We start from the raw sequence: 23,738 nt of genomic DNA, 5'->3' as shown, positions 1-23,738 counted from the left end.
GTTATTCGTCAAATGGGTGGAAAGTTATTAGGGAGCTAATATTTGGTGAATTTCTATCTTTGGGAATACTAACTATAACTATAGAGTGGCAATCAAATTTAAAGTGATTTCTTTCTTTTGTATCTATTTTATTTGTTATATATTTGTTTAGTGTTTTACCTAATCATGTGACCATACATGTGTCGTTCATGGAGTAATTTTGAAACTTTACCTATGCAGTCTAGTTTATTTTTTGTACTTCCTTTCTACTTTTAGCGGGATTGTGCTGCATATGAAGCCTACAGTGAATGAAAGCCAATAATTGTTGTTATAAGAATGGTAAAAGAAATGTCCTAATGGCCAATTATCATTGTAGTGTCTTGTAAATATGAACAGCAGTGCCCTTCTGGTACCTGTTGGGCTCCATAGGAGAATTATGTAATTGTTTGGGTTTTTCTAATGTGGTTAATAAATTTATGATGCAGTGCGGTTAACGGTTGTATTTTGCACTAGAGAGCCATGTGTGAAGTAGTCATGTGCATGCTACTAGGCTTGGGAGGACACTCCAACTGGTGATAAGTGAGGGGATCGGCAAATCAAAATAACGAGAAGGGCTCTTATGAGAGTTTGCTGAGGTCCAGCAAACTGCTTTTGCATGCCACGTGCAACTCAGTTGAAGTGAAACAGTTAACGGTTGCCGTATGTGGAGTCAAAGCGCCACTCCAGCCAGTGCAAGGCTTTCGAAGGAGGCAAAGGCCCTCAGGAAAGTTCAGTCAATGCTGGCCTAGAAATGCTGGTAAGGCAGCAAGAAGAGGTACTGCAGCACAGCAAAACACAAAACCAGCATACATACAATACGATAGCGCTAAAGGCAGCAACAACCATGTACAGAGAAGCACAGAAGACTGCAATAGGTGCAGAAAGTGCGCCAAAGAAAGCAGAGGCATTTAGGTCGAAAGAAAATAATGGTACTCACCGGCAACAATGAAAAACGAGGTATCTGACATTGAGTTGAGTTCTGGCCGGGGACTTGTGCGTTCAATGAAGCAAATAGCATCCACAACGGTACAAGTGAATACACAGGGTTGTGCTTATGGAGCCTTGAGAGCCATTGATACCTGAAGCGGCAATCACCAAAGTTGTCGGTTGTGCTCAGCACAACACAAAAGTCATCAAGATTTGAAAGGTTAACTGCAGGGACCAGTGTCAAATATGGTGCCGCTGCATTTTTTAAACTGCTGGTTCCATTCAATACCTCCAAAAAACAGAACATTGGCGCCAGATAGACCACCTGGTTTAAAAAATGTGTTGATTTCATTGAAGTACTAGAAGAAGCAGATAAAAAAAAGACCATTAAATACTTTAAGAAGCTTGCAGATGACGGTGTGAAAGGAGTACAAAAGGGGGTGGTGATGGACGGAGCATCTGAATCAATCAAACACTCACACCCAGTCAAAAGATCTGGGTTTAATCCATCACCGTTCTTTAGCCCACTCTGCCACCCCAGTTCAGACATGGCTATATGCAAATCAGTCTGACCCTGTGCCTCATGGGAACAGTCCAGCCCGAACAGCCAAGCCATGTCTTCCCTGGACCGGAAACAAGCTTCCGAGGACCAGTTTCTGGCATTCCAGCCGTCTTCAGCCCGGCTTGCTTGAATCCAGTGGCAAAGTGAGCAAGGGACTCACGTCTGAGCATACCCTGCCACACTTATGGCGGCCAAAAGCGGTACAAAAGGGGGTGGTGATGGACGGAGCATCTGAATCAATCAAACACTCACACCCAGTCAAAAGATCTGGGTTTAATCCATCACCGTTCGGTGTGAAAGGAGCAATAAAGAAAACACCCCAAGCTGATGAAACATTATACAAAAGATTAAGGCAGCATTAGAAATCAAGTTCAATCCAATGCTGAGCATCGACTATAAAAGGTACACCTTCAACCAAGCCAGACAGCAAGCTGGGGAAATGATGGATGAGTTTGCTGAAAAACTTGAGGCCCTCATCAAGAATTGCAAGTTCAATTAATTCAAAGATAAAGAAGCAATCTGTCTCAGAGTCATTGATGGTTGCCTTTCCGACTTGTTCAGATGACAGATGCTGCGCAAAACTCTCAATCTGTAGAGAGTGCTCTTGGCTGCGGAGCAGAAGAAAGTGCAGATAGACAAACTGCTGAGATGGAAGCTGGAGTTGCCCAGAGTGAATCAGTATTGAACATGAAAAGTAAACAGAGACACAAGGTTGAGGGCCATAAAGTGATGTCTCAGAGGAAAGAAATTTGTGTTTCTGATGAAGATTCTCTTTTCTGCATTAAGGTAAATGACCCACCATTGGACAGACATGCAAAGGCTGTGGCAAAGAAAAACATTTTCTATTGGGTTGCAAAGCAAAATAGAAACCAACAGCATCACGTCAAGAAGAGAAAATGGACACCAGAACATTTTAGAAACCCTCTAGCCACACCCACAACACCAAATTGTGACATCAGTTGAGGCTGGTAGAAACTAAACGAGATTGATCATTATTGTATTCATCTTTCAAAGGTTCTTCTACGTCATTGTCGAGCGACAGTAAAGAAGGTGGCTGTGCAATGATGGTGTCGAAGGGTGAACAACTTGAGTACGTGGGTATGGCTTCATGCAGAGAAGAGTCCAAGTATAAGCGAGATCGCCATGTGAAACAACCATGTTCCTTTGAACATTGCCTTAAGATCACCTTAAAGGGGAATGGTTGTTCCTTCCTTTTATCATTGACAGTGGTGTGTCAATAAGCATCATGCCAGCAGAGACGTACAATGAACTGTTGATGATACCCTGTCTAACACTTTCAAAGACGAAAAGATCCATGTGGGCTGCCTCAATACCATTGCAAAGTCAAGGATCATATCAAGCAACCATGCAAAACAAGAAGACAAAAGTAAAAGTGCCGACTCATTGTTTTTCAAGGTAGTTTGTCAAGTGTAATTTTACTCAGTTTCAGTACTGCTGCAGGCATGGGTTTGATTTCCATCAACTGTAACATAAATGCACATGCAGACGTAGCAAGTCAGTTCCCAGCACAGTTTCATGTACTAGGAGAGCCTAAGACCACGAAAGTGCAACTTCATACCAATGAGGACATTTGTCCTGTTGCTAAACGACATTCTTGAATCGCTTTTCACTTGCTGGAAGCTGTTGAGAAAGAACTGGAAATGCTGTTAAAACATGATATCATTAAAAGCTCTACTGGTGTGACAGCATGGGTTTCACCTATATTGGCGGTGCCCAAAAAGGACAGTTGAGGTATATTACCACCTTATTGACCCATATTGATTTGTTCAGATAGAAAAGACAACAATTTGGAGTGTCATTAGCTGCAGAACTGTTTCAACAGGTCATTCGCCGCATAATTCAGCCTGTCACACATGCTTTTAATTATAGTGATGATATATTGGTGTTTGGAGCCACTCGAAAGGAACATGACAAAGCCCTTACACAAGTATGCTGCTTGCTGGTTGACGTTAATCTTACTTTGGATGCAGAAAAGTGAGAGTTTCACAAAGCAAAACTCAAATTCTTTGGGCATATTTTCTCTGGAATGGGAAAGACACCAGATCTGCCTAAAATTCAAGCCTCATTGTCTACTACTCCACCACAAGATGTGACCATGCTGCAATCCTTCCTTGGCATGGGTATTTACTGTTCCAAGTACATTCGGGATTTTTCCACAGTCAGCGACCTCTAAGGAAGACTTGACAAAAAGAACGATCTTTTTAAGTGGTCACCTGAATGCGATCGAAGTTTAGGAAAATCAAACATGCAAATGAAATGGCCTATTTTGATTCAAAACTGCACACTGAGATTGTAGTAGATGCTAGCCCAGTGGGGTTGCATGTGATCCTTGCCCAACACAGTGGACACAACAACGCTCAAAGGTACATTGTGGCTTATGCATGCTGGAGGCTGTTGCAGATCAAACTTAATTATTCCCACCCTGAGAAAGAAAGTCTAGCTGTATTGTAGACTTGTGAACACTTCCATATGTTTCTATACAGAAAGCACTTCACCCTTGTCACTGACCATCAGGCTTTGCTCACAATTTATGGGAATCAGAAGATCAAGAGGCCCCCTTGCATTTAGTGAAGGGGGTTGCACTGGAAAGAGTATGATTGCACCATTATGCATAGGCCAGGGAAAGACAAAAGTCACGCTAATTACTTTTCACGAATGCCAGTGTAATGTCACAGTACAATGTCTAAAACGGCTAAGGCCTATGTTAACATTATAGTAAATCATACCTTCAACTCTTTCAGTGGAGCAAATTCTTGCTGCTATAAATACAGATTGAGATCTGTGTTGTTCTCAAAGACATTATTGCCCAGGAATCCTGAAAGAAACATACTGGACCTCTTACAGTTGAGTTTGAATACCAAAAGCTAAAACAATTTGAATGAGGAATTCTCTGTCACTCAAGAAGGCTTTATATTAAGATGTTGTAGAATTGTCATTCCAGAGAGTCTACGACAACAATTCATTGAACTAGCCCATGAGGGTCATGGTGGTATTGTTGCCACCAAGAGAGCTCTTCAAGACCGAGTGTGGTTTCCTCCCCTTGTCGAAAGAGTTGAAAGAGAATTAAACGCCTGTCATTTGTGCAACTGCTTGTCTTCCAAAACAAAGCAGCATCCATTAACCATGTCTGATCTCCCGAAGCAGGTGTGGGAGAGGATTGCAGTTCATTTCTTTAGAACCCTCAACAATGGACATCATCAAATTGCTCTTTGTGGAAGACCTGTCGTCAACCACACCTGACAAAGTCATTGGGACATTAAATTACATTTTTGCAACATGAGGTGGGTTTAAAGAGTTTCTCACTAACATGAATGTTAAACATCAGAAAAGTACCCCTTTCTGGCCACAGGCCAAAGGAATTGTTGAGCGCTTCATGGGCACCCTAAAGAGAGAAGTTCACTGTGCTGCACTCGAAGGAAGTGATTGTAGGAGAGTAGGGTCTGCAATCCTATGATCACCCAGATTTTTTGCTTTTGTTTCACTGGTTTACGACTTTCTCTGGCTGTGGGCCTGCCAATCAGACCCACAGCCTGGCTGTTCTCTTTCTAAATTACGAGATGTACCCTAGGTGCATTTACCAATTGGTACTGGGCCACCTTATCAGACCCTGTAACTCAGGGCATAGGTGTACCCAGGGCCGCCAGGGGCTGCAGCATGTATTATGCCACCCCTGGCTGGCCTCCTAAATTTGACACAACTGGCTGCATGACAGCTGGGGCGAAGTCGTGTAATCACCCTTTGCTTTAGATATAGTAGCCCTATATCTAACCCCCAAATGGACACCCGAGTTCCTATCAGTCACTCCTATGGCAGGCCTTGACAATCCTGAAGGCAGAGTGCATGGGCTCGTGTGAACTAAGCTCAGGCCCGAGCCGAGCCCGGTTGCAGCTTGCGGAATCAAGACCCAATGGCTGTTCCATGATAACGCGTACCATATCGGTAACTTCGGTATCGCGTTATCAAGACATGTCGAGTAAGGTGTCATACGAATCGGGATGCTGCCCTCTCACCAACTCTGGCGACGAGGTTAGCATTCCGCCCTTCTAGAGGGACACGACATGTACGTAACTGTGAACCCCGGTTAAAGTTAACGAAAGCCTCAGCTCCACAAAATGGATGCTGCCACCACAGACACGAGTCTGACCTCCTGCTGCTGGGAGTCCTTCCAGCGAGGAGCACTTGGACAAAGGGTTTCCTGTCGAGGGCGGTGTTCGCACCGTCCCAGACAGGGTTTGTGTATTCTGGGTAGGTAGGGCTTTTGCGAGAAGGTGACTGCGGAGTGGCACCCCGGTGCTCACTACGCATCTGCCGGTTAGAACCAGTTCCAGGGGCGACAGCCCTGGCCTGGGGAAAGTCCGGCGGGGGAGAGGGGTGTAACTACCCCCCTTCCTGGTCCCACCCTTAGGGCAGGACCTAGTCATGTACCCACCCCTTTCTTTAGAATAAAGGCCGGAGCGGGGACCCTTCCAGATTAGATCATCTTTGAATCAAGAATACTTTCTACGAAAGGACTTCAAGACTCTTCTCAAGATTTCTCCCTTGTGGCTAAGGAGTAGTCACCCTGCATCAGCGGGCACCATCTAAGAACTCTGCGGTTTGCTGTAAGTCCTTCCTCAAGGAATCCGACGGCCCAGCTCGACGAGAACCGGCTTCCCTGGCACCTCTGACCTCTACCCACGTCATCAGCTCAGCTGTGATTTGTGGGTGCGACGAGACCTCGAGGGACCGGCCATCATCAGAACCTGCACGCTCTTAAAAACCAGCACGACCATCGAGGTAACTCTCTGGTGAGTGCTCTGGGGTCCGAGAAGCCCCGACCCTGAGCCGCTCCAGCACCGAAGTGCAGTCTCCCAGCATCTCCACGATCTGCGTGGGGCCCTTCTGCTCGCTGCTCAGCACGTTGTCTGGTCACTTGCCGCTGGCTTGTGCCCTTCTGTGACGACATCCGAGAATCAACACTGCCGGTCTGGTTGCTCCAGACTGGCCCTTGCTTCCATCTTTTTGAGAAGCACCCCGGACCCTCCTGGTCCACTCAAGACGCCGACAGCGACATCCGTCGTGGGACAGCTCGCACCTCCACCGTGGTCGCCGACAACGCCTCCTGGTCCGTGAGACTGCAGAGCCTAGCGTCGCCCACTCACCTGGTCGAGGTGACGGCCAACTGGTGCCTTCCTGGTACCCTCTGACTACTGGCTAGTAGTACGAACTTGGTCCCCTCTGCTTTCAGGTTTTCATCAATCTCCGATCCAGGCTTGGATCCCTACGAACTATTCATCACTGGTCGCCGGCCAACAACTCCTTTTTCTTCCGGCTCCTGGCTCGTCAGCGAAGACCCCGACGCCTGTAAGACTTGCAGCCGCAGCCCTCGTGGCTAGGTAACTCGGCATTTCGGTGCCTGCATAGCCTCCTTACTCTAGGGTCCCGAGTCCCTCGCTTCCGACTTGCCTTAACCTTTCCGTGTCCCCGGACACTTGTTTTAAACTGTGCACTTGAAGTATTTGCTAAAGAGATTTGGTTTGTGCTTAGTACCCTGTCCTCATAAAGAGTACAGGGCTGTTGTGATTCTTAATAAATATACTGTTTATTTTCATAACACTTGTGTGGTGTCCTTTCACTGGGTGTTCAAGGGGTACATGTGTGGTAAACAGCTGGCTTAACGCGCCCTCTCGAGTCTTTAGCCTTAGACTGCTCGTATCCACGCTACTAGGATAGCTGGTCTATAGGTTGACTTACAACCAAACACCATAAGGGTCGTTGGAACGATACATAGCGGTCGCTAGAATAGCGAACGTTGCATATCGGGCCAACTTCTCACATTGGTGGGCAGCGGTTGGGATTTGAGCTTGCTGTTGTTTTACCACACGTATCCTAAGAATATCTTGTTGAAAGATCGCACAAGTACTGTTAGCACATATAACTAAAGCTTAGAATACTCTGAGTTCTACTGAACCAGCTGTTGTAGCTCCTCAAGGCTTAGCACACCTTGGCTACAACTCTTAGCAAGGGATCAGTAGGAAAACACATAGTGTAGGTAGGTGCATCACTTACACCACACTAGAAACAGTATGTCGGGCCAAGGAGGAAACTCTGAGTCTCCCCTTGTGTCAGTTGACCCTCCACAGGTCATCCCTTCAGGATATACTGTGCTGAGCTTCAAGGAGTTAAGACGATTGTGTCACTCCCGGAAGATTCAGCAGGGGTCTAACCCCACAACGTCCTTTCTGATTGGTCTCTTGGAGACTTATGATGCCAGGAGAGCTGAGAAACTTCGTAGCTCTTCTAATCCAGAAGGAGACATGCCTTCCCTCGAGGGAACCCGGGACGATCCTGACCTCATTCACCTCGCAACCGAGAACGAGGATGTGGAGGAGGATGAGGATGAGGATCTCTCAGGGGACGAGGCAGATAAGGGACAGGTAGAAGTCGTCAGACTAACACGGTCCAACTTAAGCAGACACGATGGTGGTACTGGGGGAACCCCGGCGCTACTTTCGGTTCCGCTTAACATGGGGAATGGACGAGCCAGATCTCTATCAAGAGGCTCTGGCAGATCCCTTCATACCAACGGCTCTCACAACTCTTCTCAAAGAGGGATGACGTCCCCTCAGAGGAGAGTGTACGAAGCGAAGGAAAGGGCAGCTAATCTGCGGATCGAAAGGGAAGAACTTGCCCTGGCCAAGGAAAAGCTTGCTTTTGCTAGAGAGCAACAGTTAAGTGGGGCAGTCCCCACTGGTGGCAGCAACGTACCTAGTAATAGGGAAAAGAGTTTCGATACGAAACACCTTGGGAAGATAGTGCCCCCCTTTAAACAAGGGGACGACATCCACAAATGGATTACTGCTTTGGAGAGGGCCTGCACTGTGCAAGGTGTTCCCCAGAGTCAGTGGGCAGCTATCTTGTGGCTCTCCTTTGAAGGTAAAGGAAGAGACAAGCTCCTCACCACAAGGGTAGAGGACGCTAACAATTACCAAGTCTTGAAGAATACACTCGTTGAAGGGTTCGGCCTAACCACTGAGCAGTACAGGGTGCTGTTCAGGGATACCCAGAAAACGCAGTCTCAAGATTGGTCTGATTTTGTCGATTGTGCCACTAAGGCTTTTGAGGGCTGGTTGCTGGGCAGTAAGGTTACTGATTACAAAGGATTGTACAATTTGATGATGAGAGAACAAATTTTAAACAATTGTCAGAACCAGTTGTTGCATCAGCATCTTGTCGACTCGGATCTGACCTCTCCCCAAGAATTGGGACAGAAGGCAGACAAATGGGTTCGTACGAGAGTTAAACAGAACCAGGGCCAGAATCAAGGTGGTCAGAAGAAAGCAGACCAGAAGGGTAAAGATTCTAAGGGGGAACAAAATGACCAGAAGTCTTTGACAGGTCCCCAACAACCCAAAGAGGGTGGGGGTCAGGCTCCCCAAAAGAAGAAAGAAGGCCAATCCAAACGATGGTGCCAGTACTGTAAGAGTAAATCTCACTGGTTTAGTGAGTGCACCAAGAAAGGAGGAGGGCAGACTCCTGCCACTGCAGCCCCTAAGGCACCTGTGCCCCCTAGTACAGTCAGCAGTGGTAGTGCGCCTCCCAAGGGTTTAGTAGGGTTAACCCTGGGTTCTGAGGGGCGTGACAACTTAGTTGGTACACTCACTCAGGCTGTCCTTGTCAGTACAGGGGACGTGGACGTGTCCCCTGACGTAAGCCCCAATACTTTGGGCAAATACAGACAGACGCCTTTCATAAATGGAAAGATGGCTCAGGCCTATAGGGACACGTGTGCCAGCGTCACCATGGTGACGCCTAACTTTGTGGACCCTGGACAGATCATGCCAGGTACAGAATTCCTGGTGACCAATGCAAGCAATGTCACTACCAATCACAGTATGGCAATTGTAGCTTTCTCCTGGGGAGGGGTAACTGGCCAAAAGAAGGTTGTAGTTAGTCCAGACCTCCCAGTGGATTGTTTGTTGGGCAATGATTTGGAGTCGTCACAATGGTCAGAAGTGGAGCACCGGACTCACATGGAAATGTTATGTTTGCCAGCACATGTGTTCGCTGTGACTAGGTCACAGGTCAGGAAATGCCCCACTGAACAGGTGCTGGATCCTGGAACAACGGACTAGACACCTCCCAAGAAAAAGAGCAGTAGGGTTAAGGCTGCGCCTTCCCCCTTGCCCCAGGTCGAGGATCAAGTCTCAGAGGAGGCTGACCTACAGGAATTGAGGGAAACTGAGCCGAGAGAGTTCGAACTTGATCAAGTTGAATTCTTGGGCTCAGGGGGACCCTCAAGGGAAGATCTGGGGAAGGACCAGTTAGACTGCCCTTCTCTTGAACCCCTCAGACAGCAGGCTGCTGCTGAGGCTGCTGGGAACGCCACAGGTACCCACAAGGTATACTGGGAAGATGGACTCCTGTACACTGAGTCAAGAGACCCCAAGCCTGGCATGACCAGGAGGCTGGTCGTCCCCTTGTCTCAGCGTGGTTTCCTACTTACCTTGGCCCACGAGATTCCCTTAGCAGGTCACTTAGGCCAGACGAAAACGTGGGACAGGCTTGTCTCGCACTTTCACTGGCCGCACATGAACGAAGATACCAAGGAGTTTTGCCGCTCCTGTGTCACTTGCCAAGCCAGTGGTAAGTCAGGTGGCACGACAAAGGCCCCCCTTATACCAATGCCTGTGGTGGGGGTGCCCTTTGAACGGGTGGGGATCGACATCGTCGGTCCCATGGAACCACCGACAGCATCAGGGCACAAGTTTATACTGGTGGTAGTGGATCATGCCACCAGGTATCCTGAAGCTATTCCCCTTAGGACCACTACAGCCCCTGTTGTGGCAAGAGCCCTAGTTGGAGTATTCTCCAGAGTGGGCTTTCCTAAGGAGGTCGTCTCCGACAGAGGTGCAAACTTTATGTCGAGCTACTTAACTGCTATGTGGAAGGAATGTGGTGTCAACTACAAGTTCACTACACCCTATCATCCACAATGCAATGGGCTTGTTGAGAGATTCAACAGGACCCTAAAAGGGATGATTCATGGACTACCGGAAAAGCTTCGGCGCAGATGGGACGTCCTGATCCCCTGCCTCTTGTTCGCCTACAGAGAAGTCCCACAGAAGGGGGTTGGCTACAGCCCTTTTGAACTTTTGTACGGGCATCCTGTAAGAGGACCCCTGTGTTTGGTGAAGGAAGGATGGGAGAGACCTCTCAAAAAGCCTGCAACCAACATAGTGGACTATGTGCTCGGCCTCCGCTCGCGGATGGCTGAATACATGGAGAAGGCAGCCGAAAACCTTAAGGCCAGCCAAGAACTCCAAAAAGCTTGGCATGACCAAAAGGCTGTCTTGACTGTTTACCAGCCCGGACAGAAGGTGTGGGTGTTGGAGCCAGTGGCCCCAGCAGCACTCAAGGACAAATGGTCCGGGCCCCACACCATCCTGGAGAAAAAGGGAGAGGTCACCTACCTGGTCGACCTGGGAACTCCCCGGAGCCCCCACAGGGTGCTTCATGTCAACAGGCTAAAAGCATATGTCGACAGGAAGGACATGAGTTTGCTCATGGCCCTAGATGAGGGACAGGAAGAGGAGAGTGACCCTCTCCCCGACCTGCTCTCTCAGAATCCTGACGATGGCTCGGTAGATGGTGTTGTCTTTTGTGGCAGCCTCTCCGAACATCAGCAGAGCGACTGTAAACAGGTTCTTCAGTCGTTCCGACATCTGTTTTCTCTGACACCCAGTCAGACCGATTGGTGCACCCATGAGGTCGACACTGGTGACAGCTTGCCCGTAAAGAGTAAAATCTACAGGCAGCCTGATCACGTTAGAGACTGCATCAAAAGTGAAGTGCAGAAAATGTTGGAGCTGGGAGTCATTGAGCCCTCGGATAGCCCTTGGGCTAGTCCCGTAGTTCTAGTGCCGAAACCTCACACCCAGGGTGGTAAGAGAGAGATGAGGTTTTGCGTAGACTACAGGGGTCTCAATGCAGTCACTAAGACTGACGCCCACCCAATACCAAGGGCAGACGAGCTTATCGATAGATTGGCTTCGGCCAACTACTTAAGTACGTTTGACCTGACAGCTGGGTATTGGCAAATCAGGTTAGCTGAGGACGCCAAGCCTAAAACAGCATTTTCAACCCCTGGTGGGCATTATCAGTTCGTGGTGATGCCCTTTGGTCTGAAAAATGCACCTGCCACCTTCCAACGGTTGGTGAATCACGTCCTTACTGGGCTGGATGACTTCTGTGCGGCGTATCTTGACGATATTGCTGTCTTTAGCTCCACCTGGGAGGATCACCTGGTCCACCTGCGGAAGACGTTAGAGGCACTGCAAGCAGCAGGTCTCACTATCAAGGCCACCAAGTGCCAGATAGGGCAGACACAGGTTGTATACCTGGGCCACCTTGTCGGTGGAGGTCAGGTTCAGCCACTGGAGAGCAAGATACAGTCAATCAGGGACTGGGCTCCTCCAACCACCCAGACTCAGGTTCGAGCTTTCTTGGGCCTGACTGGTTACTACAGGAAGTTTGTCAGGAACTATGGTTCCATCGTGACACCATTAAATGAACTGACAAGTAAGAAAATGCCAAAAAAGGTTCAGTGGACAGCGAGCTGTCAAAAAGCATTCGATGACCTAAAGCAGGCCATGTGCACGGCGCCTATCCTCAAGAGTCCGGACTACTCCAAACCATTCATTGTCCAAACAGATGCTTCTGAGTTGGGTGTGGGAGCTGTTCTTTCTCAACTGAATTTTGATGGTCAAGACCAGCGCATTGCTTTTATAAGCAGACGGCTGACCCCTAGAGAGAAGAATTGGTCAGCTATTGAGAGGGAGGCCTTTGCTGTGGTTTGGGCCCTGAAGAAGCTGAGGCCATACTTGTTTGGCACTCACTTCAAGATTCAGACCGACCATAAGCCCCTCTTGTGGCTAAATCAGATGAAGGGTGAAAACCCCAAACTGCTTAGGTGGTCCATTTCCCTACAGGGGATGGACTTCACAGTGGAACATAGACCTGGTACTGATCATGGCAATGCCGATGGGCTCTCCAGATATTTCCACTTAGAACAAGAAGACTCACCTGGTCAAGGTTAGTTAGTTGTTCCGACGTTTGGGGGGGGGTCATGTAGGAGAGTAGGGTCTGCAATCCTATGATCACCCAGATTTTTTGCTTTTGTTTCACTGGTTTACGACTTTCTCTGGCTGTGGGCCTGCCAATCAGACCCACAGCCTGGCTGTTCTCTTTCTAAATTACGAGATGTACCCTAGGTGCATTTACCAATTGGTACTGGGCCACCTTATCAGACCCTGTAACTCAGGGCATAGGTGTACCCAGGGCCGCCAGGGGCTGCAGCATGTATTATGCCACCCCTGGCTGGCCTCCTAAATTTGACACAACTGGCTGCATGACAGCTGGGGCGAAGTCGTGTAATCACCCTTTGCTTTAGATATAGTAGCCCTATATCTAACCCCCAAATGGACACCCGAGTTCCTATCAGTCACTCCTATGGCAGGCCTTGACAATCCTGAAGGCAGAGTGCATGGGCTCGTGTGAACTAAGCTCAGGCCCGAGCCGAGCCCGGTTGCAGCTTGCGGAATCAAGACCCAATGGCTGTTCCATGATAACGCGTACCATATCGGTAACTTCGGTATCGCGTTATCAAGACATGTCGAGTAAGGTGTCATACGAATCGGGATGCTGCCCTCTCACCAACTCTGGCGACGAGGTTAGCATTCCGCCCTTCTAGAGGGACACGACATGTACGTAACTGTGAACCCCGGTTAAAGTTAACGAAAGCCTCAGCTCCACAAAATGGATGCTGCCACCACAGACACGAGTCTGACCTCCTGCTGCTGGGAGTCCTTCCAGCGAGGAGCACTTGGACAAAGGGTTTCCTGTCGAGGGCGGTGTTCGCACCGTCCCAGACAGGGTTTGTGTATTCTGGGTAGGTAGGGCTTTTGCGAGAAGGTGACTGCGGAGTGGCACCCCGGTGCTCACTACGCATCTGCCGGTTAGAACCAGTTCCAGGGGCGACAGCCCTGGCCTGGGGAAAGTCCGGCGGGGGAGAGGGGTGTAACTACCCCCCTTCCTGGTCCCACCCTTAGGGCAGGACCTAGTCATGTACCCACCCCTTTCTTTAGAATAAAGGCCGGAGCGGGGACCCTTCCAGATTAGATCATCTTTGAATCAAGAATACTTTCTACGAAAGGACTTCAAGACTCTTCTCAAGATTTCTCCCTTGTGGCTAAGGAGTAGTCACCCTGCATCAGCGGGCACCATCTAAGAACTCTGCGGTTTGCTGTAAGTCCTTCCTCAAGGAATCCGACGGCCCAGCTCGACGAGAACCGGCTTCCCTGGCACCTCTGACCTCTACCCACGTCATCAGCTCAGCTGTGATTTGTGGGTGCGACGAGACCTCGAGGGACCGGCCATCATCAGAACCTGCACGCTCTTAAAAACCAGCACGACCATCGAGGTAACTCTCTGGTGAGTGCTCTGGGGTCCGAGAAGCCCCGACCCTGAGCCGCTCCAGCACCGAAGTGCAGTCTCCCAGCATCTCCACGATCTGCGTGGGGCCCTTCTGCTCGCTGCTCAGCACGTTGTCTGGTCACTTGCCGCTGGCTTGTGCCCTTCTGTGACGACATCCGAGAATCAACACTGCCGGTCTGGTTGCTCCAGACTGGCCCTTGCTTCCATCTTTTTGAGAAGCACCCCGGACCCTCCTGGTCCACTCAAGACGCCGACAGCGACATCCGTCGTGGGACAGCTCGCACCTCCACCGTGGTCGCCGACAACGCCTCCTGGTCCGTGAGACTGCAGAGCCTAGCGTCGCCCACTCACCTGGTCGAGGTGACGGCCAACTGGTGCCTTCCTGGTACCCTCTGACTACTGGCTAGTAGTACGAACTTGGTCCCCTCTGCTTTCAGGTTTTCATCAATCTCCGATCCAGGCTTGGATCCCTACGAACTATTCATCACTGGTCGCCGGCCAACAACTCCTTTTTCTTCCGGCTCCTGGCTCGTCAGCGAAGACCCCGACGCCTGTAAGGCTTGCAGCCGCAGCCCTCGTGGCTAGGTAACTCGGCATTTAGGTGCCTGCATAGCCTCCTTACTCTAGGGTCCCGAGTCCCTCGCTTCCGACTTGCCTTAACCTTTCCGTGTCCCCGGACACTTGTTTTAAACTGTGCACTTGAAGTATTTGCTAAAGAGATTTGGTTTGTGCTTAGTACCCTGTCCTCATAAAGAGTACAGGGCTGTTGTGATTCTTAATAAATATACTGTTTATTTTCATAACACTTGTGTGGTGTCCTTTCACTGGGTGTTCAAGGGGTACATGTGTGGTAAACAGCTGGCTTAACGCGCCCTCTCGAGTCTTTAGCCTTAGACTGCTCGTATCCACGCTACTAGGATAGCTGGTCTATAGGTTGACTTACAACCAAACACCATAAGGGTCGTTGGAACGATACATAGCGGTCGCTAGAATAGCGAACGTTGCATATCGGGCCAACTTCTCACAGTGATCTCAAATTGGCTCTATGTTTAGCCCTTCATGTCTACAGATTAACTCCTCAATCAACTACAGGTGAAAGCCTTGCCACCTTGATGTTTGGAAGAGCCATGGTAATCAAACTGCCATAATGGACCACTTATAGGTCAGCAGATATGGATGAGATCCACATGACGGATTCCTTGCACAAGTCTAGAATGAAGACCTATGCTGAAAAATGCTGATGTGCTTGGGACACGTTTTTCAAGGAAGGAGACCCGGTCCTGGTGAAGCAAAAACGAAAACTCAAGTCTGATGCTCCATTTGATGCTGAACCCCTAAGGGATATGAGCAAAGGACATATGGTGAACGCTCAAAGGAAAGTCATCACAAGAGAGTCATCACCGTTCAAGCACCTACCTCGATGTTTGTCGACTCCAGATGTCATAAGTGAGACCTGCTCACATGAAAGTCCAGAAAGCCACCTCCTGCACATACCTCTGCATGCCTGGTGCCTGAGGCAGGCACGCTCCTCCGCTTCATCAACCTCACACAACAAGGTCTGAAAGACTGGTTCAAGCACCTCGACGATTAATTGAGGAACTATGATGTATATATGTAATCTTTGTACTTTTCATTTAACAGAGGGGGAGATGTAGTTTCTTGTAAATATGAATAGCGAGGCCCTTCTGGTCCCTGATGGATTCCATAGGAGAGTGACCTAATTGTTTGGGTGTGTCTGGGTGTGGTTAATAAAGTTCATGGTGCTGTGCGTACAGTTAGTTAATGGTTGCACTCTGAATAATAAAGACGTGCACTACAGAGCTCTGTCATTTGCATGCTGCCGGGCTGAGGGGGATGCTACAATCATGTCCTCCATACAGTATTTTGTGTAGCTTACTGCTATGTCACTTTTCCATTTTGTTACACAGGAGTACATAAGGAAGGTGTTTTTTCTTTGGATTGATGAGAACAGTTTTATTTTGTGAGACAGGGAGCATGCAAAGGAAACTTATGTAGATTAAGATCCACAAAAACAGTGATGTTCCTGACACTAAAACAAAGAAATAGGACCAAGGCTAATTTATATACCTGCCGAAGCCCTGTTACATGGTTACAGTTCATGTGCACCATCTGATGCTGCGAGAAGCGATCGATACTTTAGGCTACATGATGAAGGAAAACAAATGTAGATTCATCTGACGTATCTTCCTCTATAAGCAGGGCAGACTGTGACTGAGTCGTCGGCACCAAAGCAGGTTCAGGAGATATCGTAGGTGAAGGATCGACAATTTCTAGAGATATCAGAACAACTTGGTGATTCAATGGGATATGTCTAGGAAAAGGGGAAGGATGAGTTAGACTAAAGTAGAGACAGTGAGAAGTCACAAGTATGCGCTCAACAGGATTCGCCGCATTATGATTTTTGATGATATCAATCAGCTCTTCTTTTATGCATTGGGAAGAGGAGTAAATATATAAGGTTGGGTGCCTTCTACACCAGGAATGTTCTCCTTGTGAAGCACAACCAGTAGCATTGGTTTCAGAGGTAGAATCTGATGGGCTCTTTTGTAAAGCTGGTTTCTCTTTTGTTTCTTTAATGATCGTTAACTGATCAGTACAGGAGATCTGTCACATACGTCGTAATTCCAAATAACATTCCATAAGGCATATGATTGTGTAGGACACACCTAAGTGAGTTATTCCACTCTCTCTCTCTGCGCCTGGTGACACGACAGTCCTTTAACCGATACTCTGGCAGTCCTGGCTTGTTTGAACTTTCTATTTGCTCCCTCAAGGATATTGTTGGGGTTGTAGAGGATCTAATATTAATATCTGGACTACAAAAGCAGACATAATGTCATCACAAGCTTTTAAGGTGAATGTTGGGCCTTTGATTCAATAAAAGGTCCTAACTGCTCCTTCAGCTACGATGCATTGCACATCTTTTATGCCTGATCAGTGGTGGCTTTTGACCAAATGCGAAGAATATGAATTGGCCTCTCCAAGAATGCAGATGTATTGACTGCCAGGGAGCCAAAGTCCAGTGTGGATGAGATAGAAAGTGTGAATAAGTCTTCCAGATTCTGCAATAAGCTAGAGAGTACCCTTCACAGCTGTAGATGGTTTCATCTGTTGAAAGATATTACATGCATGTGCATATTTCCAGGAACTCTTGGGCATATATGGCAACCAAAATCACTGCCATATGGGTGTATGACATGCCATTGTGAGCTGCCCTTAAGAGGTTTCATCCTATTTTGGTACATGTCTAGCTCCTTTTCCTAGGAAATATACAATAGGTAAATTTCTGAAATAAAGCTGTAGGAATATTTAGCCATGTACCCTAAGGGAAGGGAGTTTCTCTTTTTTCCATGTCCCTTATATTGCCACTGTGGGGTGCTTTAAGAGGTTTTGCCTGATTCGGTACATGACTATCTCTTTTTCCTAGGAAATATACAATATGTAATTTTATGAAGTCAAACTGTAGGAATATTTAGACATGAAGCCTGGGAGAAGGGAGTTTCTCCTTTCAATGTCCTTTTTATGACCACTGGGATATCTGTACCAAGCTACTTGGAGATCCAGTAATAGCAGCCATATTGAAGTTCTGAATCTCAGAATTTACAGCTAAATTAACCACATGGGGGCAGATTTATGATGCCCTTGCGCCTCTTTTGCCGCAATTGCGTCACTTTATTTGACGCAATGGCGGCGCAAACAATGCGCCCCATTTACAACGTGACGCATCTAGGAGATGCGTCATTTTGTAAAGCCCTGCGCCATAAGGAGGCGTTCCTGCGCAGGGGGGGGTGTTCCTCCACAGGAATGCCTCCTGAAAGTGGCTGAGTGAAATCTATGAGATTTCACTCAGTCAATTTCAGGCCAATGCTGCGTCAAAACCCTGCGCATGCTTGAAGCAGGCGAAGGTCTTGACGCAGCATTGTGAAGATGGGGCACCCACGAGCCTTGCTGGAGCTGCGTCGCGCTTGCGACGCAACTTCAGCAATGCGCCACCTTTCCGGCACAGATGCGTCACGCATCTGTGCCGTTTTTGCACCATGGTGCGCCGCATTATAAATACGGCGCACCATGGGTGGTGGAGCTGTGGCGCACTGTGGCGCACATTAACTGGCGCATCCCTGGGGATGCGCCAGTTAACATAAATCTGCCCCATAGTTTTTAGAATGAATTGCTTCACTCGTCACAGTCATCCAGTGATGCACAAGGCCCAAAAGAACTGACCTTAAACAATTCACCATTCACATTTCTGGATCTTTTAAGGTGCCAGCGCAGCATGCCTGCATTATGTTCCTACATACAGAAAGCGGGGACCGATACCAATAGTGTGGGAATTAGGGTGTCTGGATTCCTTTGACCAGATAGAGGGCTTGCATTTCTGCGATCTGGGCTCTGCATAGTTTTAGTCAGAATTTTCAGACCTACATATTCTTCATCCTTGAAAACATCTTGTATGGCTGAATACAAAGCAGAATATGTCTGCTTCATGCCCACTGCAGTCTGTGTAAAATACATTTATGCTATTGTTTTCCTAACATAAGTGATGTGCTGTATTGCTTATTGGTATTCCAAAAGCTCCTGGTTCCTAAGCATAAGATCATTTTCAAAGTTGATATGAGTGGACGCTTGCGTTGACGGCCACTGAATTCAACAAATACACAGGACTTGTGAATTAGGAATACTTGAGTTTTAGTAACTGCTTCTAATATTAGTATTGGTGAGACAATTCTAATTTTCTTCCCTAGTGTAGTCGGTCTCTCTTTTATAGTAGAACTTTAAACAGGCATAAGAGTTTTCTCCACAGGCGCAAATCGCTCTCAAGCGACAGAATATAAATGCAATTAATAAATCATGACGGTCGTCTATTCCTTGTTGATGATTATATATTGGTAACCTGACGTCCTAGGAACAATTCTAACAAACATATTTGGGTTGTGTACCGGGGACTGGATGTTGTCCCTGAACTTGCAGAACGCTTACTTTCAGGCACCCATTCTGCAGTCCCACAGACATTTCCTCCCGGCAGGTGGTGGCAAGAACACTTCCAGTCCTGTATTTCAGCCCCTCCTCTGCCACCCAGGTATGTTACTGTTTAAGAAGGTGATGGCCATGGTTGCAGCCCATCTTTGCAGATAGGGCTTCATGTATCTCTGTACCTTAACAACTGGCTATTGAAGGCAAACTCATCAGTCAGTAAGAGAGAACTTGCAGATGACCATCTGGTTACTGCCCTCACTGAGCTTCTCCATCAATGAACTCAAATTCCACCTTCTGCTAGTGTACAAGATTCTCGTTGAAGGGTTCATTCTGGACACAATGCTGTTCAAAGCTTTTTCGCCTTTGAAATGAGTCCATTCAGGATATGATTCCAATGTTTCTCAGCCCTGTGCCTGATCATGACAATTCAGAGGTGTCTTGTTCTCCTTGCCCTTTAGTACATGCAGGCTCTGCAGTTCAGTGGACTCAGAACTGGGCCCCCTCTTGGAAACATCAGTGTGTCAGATGAGGTGACCATGGACCTTCAATATTGAAAGAAGGAAACCAAATTGTTGTGCAGCAGACTATTTTCTCCCTCCCTCATCTACAGATTACAATGGTGGTGGATGTGTTTGCTTTCAGCTAGGGAGGCCACCTGGACAAGATGAAGATCAGAGACCTCTGGTCTCTACTGGAGAAGGGACAACACATCAATCTACTGGAGCTGTGTGCCATCTGGCTGTCTCTCAATGCCTTTCTGCCTTTCATCAGGTGGAGCCCTTTGCTAGTTCTGATGGACAATACAACTGCCATGTGGCACTACAACAAACAGGGTCATGTGGGTCAAGACTGATTCGCATATGGCTGGGTCGGAACTGGGGTGGCAAAGTGAGCTAAAGAACGACGATGGATTCAAACCAGATCTATCTCAGGGGGTAAGTGTCTAAAAAGTTTCGGCGCTTCGTCCATCATCTCCTTGTGTTTGCTTTGGTCACATGTGCTGTGCCAGAAGGCACTAAAAGAGTAGTGATGGATGAACCATCAAGGGATTCCCTTGGTTGTTAACCATCTGGAAAGATCCCTAAACACTATTGCACAAACGTTCATCAGACACCATCTAGTCAACTTGGTAGGTCAAGGCATATTCGCCCAATGGGAAGTTCCTGTAGTAGAGTTTTTTACTACCATGAGAATATTCATTATAATGCCTTCAACACTCTAGAGATTCCAGCTCATGTTTCTCTGGGAGATGTGTACCACTTTCTGTGGGACTTATTTGTCCCTGACTTCTGAAAAAGTCAGAAGGAAGCAGGCTCAGATCATTCTGATAGCCCTGGACTGGTCTCAGAGGGTCAGGTATTCTGACCTGCTGAGTCTGACAGGCTGCACAACGGTTCCTTTAGGTTGCAGTACTTTTAAGACTTTCTTTCTCATTTCAACCCTTCTGCCTTTTGCATCAGAGAATTATAGGTACTCTCAATGTAAGTTAAATATACCACCATCTACCCTGACAATTTGGTACTTCAGACTCAGGCATCCTTTGCCATGAAAGTATTATCACTCTTGCATGTGGGGAAGTACATCACACTCCACTCTCTTTTCTCAATCAAACTCTCTTAGAAGCAGGAGAGGCATTGCTGGCTCGATACCAAGAGCATCCCTTAGTTTGTGTATCGATCAGATAAGGAACACTAGGATGATGACAACTGTTAGACCTGTCCTCCTTATGGTGGTCTTCCCACAAACTGTTTGCATACTTACCTCCTCTTTTTGCTGTATCTTTCTTTTGGTCTTAGGACTCTGGGCACTTTACCACTGCTAACCTGCTCTAAAGTGCATGTACTTCTCTCCTAAACATGGTGACATTGGTGCACATTTGATTGGCATTTTTAGTTCCCTTACACATCCCTTGTAATGTGGTATACCATACACTGAGGGCCTGTGATCTAAATGCTACTAGTGGGCCAGCAGCACTGGTTGAGCTATCCACACAAGTAGCCTTTCCAACCTGTCACACGCCTGCCGTTGCAAGGGCTATATGTGCAGTTTACTGCCACTTCGACTTGGCATTTAAAAACACTTGCCAACCTTAAATTCCCCTTTTACTACACATAAGTCACCTCTAAGGTAGACCCTAGGTAGCCCTAAGGGCAGAGTGCTGTGTAAGTAAAAGGTAGAAAATACAAACTGTAAATTGTAAAATTGTAAATAAATTGATACTTGTATAGCGCACTACTCACCCACAAGGGTCTCAAGGCGCTTGTACGAATACCGCTGTGGAACCCTTCCTGGCTTTCCCTGTGAGGCGTCCACTCCTGGGCACCCCCAGGGTGAAGGCCAGGCATCCTTAGCGTTGTGGGGGCCGTTGTGGAGATTAAGCAAGCTATTGCCCAGAGTTGCAGAGTGGAACTCTATGATTAGAATAGGCACCGAGGTGAGAATTATCAGGTCCGTGGAATTTTGAGCCCAAGACCCGCCGAGGCGGGGAATTGAACCCTGGTACCGGGCTAGACCTCTGCATCAGGGTCTGCCGCTCTAACCATTGAGCCACACCACCACCACCACCAGACTGAAAACTCTATCTATATGAATAACTATGCTATGTGTCAATTGATAATTTTAACCACTCTAAATGTGCTTAAATGACCGTGTCCTTCACAGCAAGTAAATTGCTGTAAGCATTGCTTTATTTTTTTAAATAATTTTTTGGGCGGTTTTGCAAATAGTTTTTGTATATTTAGCACAAAAAATAATTTGGTGACAATTCCATAGAGAACAGGTCCCAATTTACTCATTCATCACTCACAACTTTCGTACAGTATCAAACTCAGACATCCTCACTCATACATAGAAAGGACTAACAGTACTTCTAGAGATGTGCTAAAACATTCAAATTATCATATACGAAGGTTGGGTACAATGAGACAATTCATAGAGGGAACTTCATTCAAGCGCTGACTCGCGTTTCGGTGAGACGCCCATGTACTGGGTATCACCTTCTTCAGGGCACTAATGATGGAAAAGAAGAAGAATAGGCAATGTGTACCTGTCAGAGAAGTGGTGTGATGATAAACAAGCTCCACTGTTGGAGAGATTGGGGGACCGTGATGGAACATTTTTAAAAAAAAAGATATTGCCTCGCAGAAAAGTTGTATAAACGCTCAAGATCTTATCATCCAAGCTCTATTTAGTCCTTAGTGAAGGTGCAAGATTCCTCGTCGAGGCTGGACGTTCACTGATCAGAGAGTTCCAAGAATCGTGCGGCGGCGTAGCTTCTCAAAGATGGAAATCGGGCTCAACGACGTCATACATAAAAATAACCTAAGTACGTTGCGCTCGTGCTTTACTTCAACAATCTTTATTTGATATCCTTTTTGTTTTGCAGCCACAGTAATGGAGGTAGCCCGACCAGGATATGGTTACTAGGTCAGCCAAATGCAGCGCGGCGTCCTGCTCCAGAAACTCGGACGGTCAAGTAAAAGTAAAAGGTAGGACAAGTACTTTTAAGTTTTACATGTCCTGGTATTTTACAAACAACTAAAATATTTTTTTACTACTGAGAGGCCTACACCTCTCATAGGCTAGCATTGGAAATTCCTTAATATCCTTTTAAGCCTTAATTCCTGATTAGAAAGGAGTAGCCAGATCATGTTTCATATCTTAGGAATGATAATGATAAATCATCTTTAGTTGTAATGTGGAATTTAACATTATTATTTTACAAATTCAACTTTTAGAAAGTGAACCTTTATCTGCTCTTACTGTTCTGTGTGCCATGCAGCCTGTCTCCAATACACGTCTGAGGTGGGCGACAGAAAAACGTTGAGCATTCCCTCTAGACAACCGCAAACATAGGAAGGGTGGGTGTGACAGAGAACATCTGCATGCATCTACATTCTGATAGATCTTCCAGGGTAGGAAGAGGAAGGGGGATCTGGCACTTACACCTGAATGTACTTTGTCCTGCATCCCACATGAAGGGATAATTACCCCCCACAGTTAGCCTGCCAGAAAGGACTGGGATGAAAGGGGACCTTTGCACTTCAAGGGCCTGCTTTGAAGTCATCCCCACTTCAAAGGCACAACTGGGATAAGTACTGGGGCTCTGACTCTAACTCGACAGTACATTTCTGGTGCTGTGAAGAACTCTGCCAGGAATAAAGACTGCTATACCTCAATGCTTGCCACTTTGCCTGACTGCAGCTTTGAAGGCACTGCTTTATGATTTGGTGAGCTGCCCTGCTGCCTGCTCATTTCTGTCCAGCTGAGAACAAAGACTGGACCCATCTCACTGGCACCCAGAGGGACCCCAAGGGCCTGTTGACTTGCCACCTGTTCTGAAGTTTCAGGGCCATCAAAGAGTGCCTACGAGGTTCAATGGCAATGCAGTGCCTGCACCAAAAGGGGTTCTACAACAATGCGGGACCTGACTAAGAGGCCTGATGAGGACTCTTCAACCCGACTGTGTGAATCAGAACCCGTCACATCAAGTTGCTTGCTCCATCCAAGATACTTTTTCAGCGGGACCAGCATGGATCTTGTAGCCAGTCTGCCCTCCATCGCGGTCGGCCTGAATTTTGGATTAACCCCAATCCAGCTTGACCTCAAGTGACCCCTAAATGATATTCAAGTCTAAGCACTACTTTGTGATTTATTCTTTCAAAATTCACAATTCTGGTTCCCTTATTGGATTTTTGTTATTTTGGTCTTGCTTTATTCATAATATTATTCATGACTTTTA

This window comes from Lissotriton vulgaris, chromosome 8, assembly GCF_964263255.1.
Source record: "Lissotriton vulgaris chromosome 8, aLisVul1.2, whole genome shotgun sequence".
Taxonomy (NCBI): Eukaryota; Metazoa; Chordata; class Amphibia; order Caudata; family Salamandridae; genus Lissotriton; species Lissotriton vulgaris.
The sequence above is the reverse complement of the archived record's forward strand: the minus strand, read 5'-3'. Positions refer to the sequence as shown.